This window comes from Glossina fuscipes, unplaced genomic scaffold, assembly GCF_014805625.2.
Source record: "Glossina fuscipes isolate IAEA_lab_2018 unplaced genomic scaffold, Yale_Gfus_2 62500, whole genome shotgun sequence".
NCBI classification, from domain to species: domain Eukaryota; kingdom Metazoa; phylum Arthropoda; class Insecta; order Diptera; family Glossinidae; genus Glossina; species Glossina fuscipes.
The window spans coordinates 1-5,745 of NW_024003893.1; the positions used below are offsets into that span (position 1 = coordinate 1).

The 5,745-nt window shown below is 28.9% G+C and overlaps 1 long non-coding RNA gene across 2 annotated transcripts; it reads right to left on the minus strand.

Annotated features, from left to right (window-relative positions):
* Positions 1-3,127: 3,127 nt before the first annotated feature.
* LOC119643809 lies at positions 3,128-5,367 on the minus strand. 2 transcript variants are annotated; one of them, XR_005248446.1, is made up of 3 exons: positions 5,192-5,367; positions 4,542-5,112; positions 3,128-3,361 (listed from the first exon to the last, which is right to left on the minus strand). It is a non-coding gene; the product is annotated as an uncharacterized LOC119643809 (long non-coding RNA). The 2 variants fall into 2 exon arrangements; XR_005248445.1 differs by lacking the exon at positions 3,128-3,361 and having other exon boundaries at positions 3,759-5,112.
* Between the last annotated feature and the right edge of the window lie 378 nt (positions 5,368-5,745).

The following is a 5,745-nucleotide window of genomic DNA, read 5'->3' on the forward strand; positions in this document are numbered from 1 at the left end:
ACTAAAGGTTGCTTGAAACCGATGTAATTGTCATTTAGATTATTGTGTGATTGACTTCTTTACTTACTGTTATTGATTTTCTTACATCTTTTTTTTTTTTTTTTTAACCATATAGTTGTTTTTATCAGCTGTTCTGCCAGTTAATAATTAGAAAGAGAGGAAGAAATCTTGCGATTAAATTTGAATATCAGTTAGACTAAGACTGATCATCGCGAAATAAATTTTCTCTTAACTGAAAGTCAAATTTGTATAGCTATTAATTTGATTAAAATGATTTTTATTGAAAACCGTCACAGAGATATTAGGGGAACTAAGTGTTTGCGAATATGCCTTTTAGCAGTTTATTTCAAGTTAGGCAACTTTGAAAGCATTAACGAATTAAAAAGGCAAACACAAACGTGCGCCACGCCCAGAAAATTTACCTTGTTGTTGCGATTGTAATTAAGAGCCGTTCACATGATAAGCGAAGACAAGATGAGCAAAATTTTGTTGATAGAAGAGGTAGGTTTTTATTTTTTTTCATTTTCATCTCGGAAATCTCGGGCTCTCAGACTCGTACTTCTTGGACTTTTTCTTTTACCCAATACCTTTTTCTTCTTTATATTATCATCAATTGCACATAGCTACAGAAGTAACTTTCATCGCCTTACTGTAATCAAATATATATCGCATAAAGATACGGCAGCGGGCACAATTTGAAAATCTCATATCTAAATATTTATGGAATGGTTTTGTAGTGATAATCAAAAAAAATTATTTATCATTATATCAGATTTGATTATTTCTTATTGATTTTTATTTAGATAAGTTTCGCAATCTACTATTAATTAAATTTATTTTATTTATTCGTTATGCGATGATATCTACGCTTTTTCATTTCTTTATTAGTTGTAAAGGAATAAGAGAGTCGACCATTAACGACTTATTACAAATCGTTATTCATCGATTTCGCAAAGAGATGAGAAAGGAAGAGAAGACGAACAGATAGAGAAAGATGAAAAGAAAGAGGAAGAGAGAGAGAGAGAGAGAGAGAGAGTGAAAAAGAGAAAGAAAGATCGAGGGAGAAAGAGAGAGAAAGATAAGAGAATGACGATATCAATGAAAGAGATTACACAACCAAATGCATGATGGATGCATGTGCGTGTGTATTTATATATGTATGCCGATCTTAGAAAAATATGCTTTAAAATGAACGCTATACGTTCTTTCCTACATGTGCATATTCATGTATACATAGTTAAGTTTTGAATGCATGCGAACTTAGTCAAAGTAAAGTGAAACCTTTAATAATTATACCCATAACTAGAAAATAGTGAAAAATATCATTTATATACGAACTTTAAAAGGTTTTTTTTTCAATGAACAAAAGCAAAATGTATTAAAATCTGAATGAAATATATTTTAAAACTTTTCTCTTTAGGTAGATTCATTTAGAATTAGAAATAACCGGGTAATCCTGGGTCTTATTAGAAAAGCTGCTTTTACGGAATCATGCATAAATAAAAACATTATATCACTGTGGTGACAAATATCGCCTACATATATATAAAATCTTTTATTTATTGATTGGGAAACATGAGCTCTTCGTACATTACTTCGTAGTGGAATATACGAAACAACACTGTTGCTCTTATTGTTTTTATGATAACCTCCTACTGCAGGGAGAATTTTTTGTGTAGTATAGTTCAATAATTATTATTTTATTCTTGTCAAATGAATATGAAAATGTTTCTTACCGAGACATATTGTATTTAAATGAAACGGGAATAATGTCATTTCAAAAACAAATGTATTTTTTTTTTTTTTGCATCTGAACCGTATTCGTCTGTACTTTGATCAGTATCAATACAGCGCTATATATTAGGTACAGATACATTCGTGCGTACACATAGATAGATTTTTATTTTAGTCATTAATACGTGCCTGAACCCATTTTTCATTGTAATAATTGAAAAAAATTTTCGACATTTTTTTTTCCTTATTCAGTACTGCATTATCGTCCCGCGCTTTTGCAAACTGGACCGGTTTCGTTTGTTGAAAATTAAAATTGCACCATGAGAAAACGCAATAAAGTATCGCTGGCCTTTTTGGAGAAAAGTTCAAATTTCTATCTTCAAAAAAAAAATAAATAAATAAATAATAACTAAGCGAACTTTATTTATGTACTGATTTTTTATGAAAAATTCCTATTTATATATACATAACGGTTTGGCCTAAGCAACGAATCGTAAAGACAACTTACTTCAATCAATTAAATTTTCAGTCTATGAATATGAAAAATTTCCTTTTTCTTAAACGAGGCAAACTTCATTTCATTTATTAATTGATTTTGTATGAAAAATTCGCAAAATAACCTTGCTTAGGCAAAACGTTAGGAAACCAAAGAAACGTAAAAAGAACTTAGAAGAACTTTAAAGAAGATGAAAAATTATCCTTTTTCTATTTAAAATGTTACATCAGTTTAGCATTTTCTCATTCCTTTTAAATATATTTAGGATTAGATCTAAAAGACTTGCACACATTATTATAACTTGTTTGTCGGTTCGTCCAATCTCTGATTTCAAAAAGTGAACTTATAAAAGAAAAAGCAAAATCTGGATGGATGACAACAAATGAAACGATACTGAAATCAATTTTAAAGAACGTAACATTTTTTAAATTGCTTTTCTCACTTAACTAATTGAAAGAGAGATTTAAGCACATACATCAAACATCGATAATATGCATATTATGTGTGTAATATATATATTAGATGCTTATGATTCGCTTCAAAATGAAATGTGGTTACCTGGATTGACTTATACAACAAAAATACATGCAGTTAAGCATTCATTCATCGCCAAGACTAACAAAATTATTCGAAAATTATTATTTGTATTATTATTTAGATGAAGGTAGATATTTAACTACTAGTGTAGTCTAGTGTATCATCAATTTAAAAAAAAAAAAAATATTTTTTTTTGAGCATATAATAATGTAATATGCGTAAGGTATACATACATACATACGCATAATAAAATTGAGTTGCAAAGATCAATTTGAAGAATGAATTATTTATGATATAATATGATGTGTAAATGATATTTACCTTAAGTTCTCTATATGGGTCTTCAAATTGTTTTTTCAACTTTTATAAAGCGTACAATACCATAGGCCAGAAGCGGGCCAAAGTTGGTGCGCGACAGCCATTATGATAATTGACAAAATGCAAACGGCGACACAACTACGACACAACTAGTGTATGTAGAAGTGATGGAAATAATTATTATTGTTATTGTTGTAATTGCTGTTGTTGATATTGTTGTTATTGTTGTAATTGTTGTTGTAATTGTTGGTGTTCTGGTTGTTGCTGCTACTGTTTCTGCGGTAATAATAATAATAATAATAATGAGAGAGAGAGAGAGAGAGAGAAGACGTCAAAGAATAATAAAAACTTAATTCGAAACATATGAAGAAGAGTTAGATTTAATGCTTCCAAAGATTTATAAAAAATTTTAATTCCTTTTTTTTTCGTTTCTCTCTTATACAGAAATTTTCATTTTACCTTTTCTCCGATTTTGATTTAAAAATTTTAAAGCACGCATACACATACACATACATACATACATAGATACATACATACATACATAAACAGATATGCATAGATACATACGTACATACACATACATACATATCAATATATATACATGCACGCATACACGTAACCACACAAAGGAAGTGCAAGAAAAAATATACTATTTACCGTTTTTTTTTTTTTGTTTTTTTTTTGTCGTTTTTTTCTTTGTGTAAACACTCTTTATTTAAGGCAACATGTGAGAGCTTTCAATTTTCATATTACGATTAGTTTGTATGCACACATGTATACACAATACTATTGTTGTTATTTGTTATTGTTTTCTTTCTCTTTCATTCTTTATCTTCGCAGGAATACACAGCACTGAGAAACTTTTGCTATACATATGTATATATATGCCTATGTATCTGCATGTAGTTGCATGCACACATAACTAATGAATTTATAGGAAACAAATGTGATACCAACTATGGTAGATTGACGAACAGCGGTGGGAATAATATGATAAAAGCAATGTAGAAATAATTGTAGAATTTTGCTTAATATTTAGCAATGTTTTGTTTTTGTGTGGTTTTTTTTTTTTTTTGCTATTTTTTTTTTTTTTTTTTTTTTAAATTTTTATAGGCGAGAAAAAAAATTATTATAAGCACTAATAACAGAACATCACGACAACGTCTAGCAAAGGGGCGACCGACCGACCGACTGACTGACTTAACGAAGGGCAATTTAGTTTGGAGCCTTTTGCCTATGCAAACATACGTACACACCATGCATATCTGTGCATGTATACACACATAGATCAGATGGAATACCGTTGTACAAGTTTTATTTTCAATTTTACTATATTGCAGAATTATTCTCTATTTGCTTATATCGTTTCCGATGATATTTTTATTACTATTCTTATTATTATTATTATTATTATTATTATTATTACTATTATTATTAACCAGAACTTTTTCTTTACCTCATCAGAATTTTTACTTTCGTTTGTGCATTATTTCCACTTTTTATATTTTATACTACACTGTATTCTTTTTCTCATATCTATTTTATCATTTTAAACCAGCAACAACAACGCAAAGAATACCATTCACAGCAGTCAAGCAACCGTTACGTTAAAAAAAAAAAAAAAAAGCATTTCAGATATTATTATGCTTCTTCTTCGATTTCAATGAAAGGTTAAGAATTAAAAATTTCTGAGACACTTTTGCTTTCATTGATTCCTTTTCTTTTATTTAATTTTTTTTTTGTTTTTTTTTTTTTTTTGTAACTTGAACTCAAAGCGGGATAAATAAGATAATTTGTTTATTTATGTTATTTTTCTAATTAATTGTTGCCTTTGTAATAAAGTAATGATGCACTAGTTTAGAAAGAAGAAATTAGGTCTTTAGGCCAAATAAAAATGCCGTGTCGCACCGAAGCTCTCAATATAAACTTGTCTGACTTGCTTTGACTTTGATAGAGACACAGACGAAGATTACCATTTACGATGCCGACACTCTATATAATTCTCCCGTCTATGTAGTTTAGGGAAACTATATTTAAAAAAAAAACAAAAAAAAAAAAAACAAAAAAAAAGCAATAAAGAAGAAAAAAAAAACAAAAAGCACTTACACAGGCACGTTCACATTTACGTTCTCTTTCGCTGCATATACGCGAAACGCACCGTAAAATAGAATTTAAAAAAAGAATTTATTTTTTTTTATTTTTTTTTTTTTATGTAAAATCAAGTGAAATGAAAAGTTCTTGCACATAAATCTTTTCTTAAGTACATTAATGAAGGGGGTGTGTGTGTGTGGGGGGGGGGGGACGCAAATAATAACAATAATAATAATTTTATTAATAATAGTTTTAATAAATTAATTGAGAAGCTCTTATTTTTAAACTGTTGCCTAATTCTTTCAGCTTTTATTACTATCACCCCACTACATTCTCTAGCTCGCACATTAAACTTCCCTCAAAGCGCACATTCTAAACAAATTTAACACACTGACAACCTAATTTTTAACCCAATTCGCTGCAACAGAATGGGACAAAAAGCTGTGTATATGCACACATTTTCATTGTTTTTTTTTTTTTCTTGCTTTTTTGCTTTTTTGCTTTTTCAAATATTTTTTCTCATTTTTTATGCACTACACACTCTCACTCTCTATTCATACATATATATA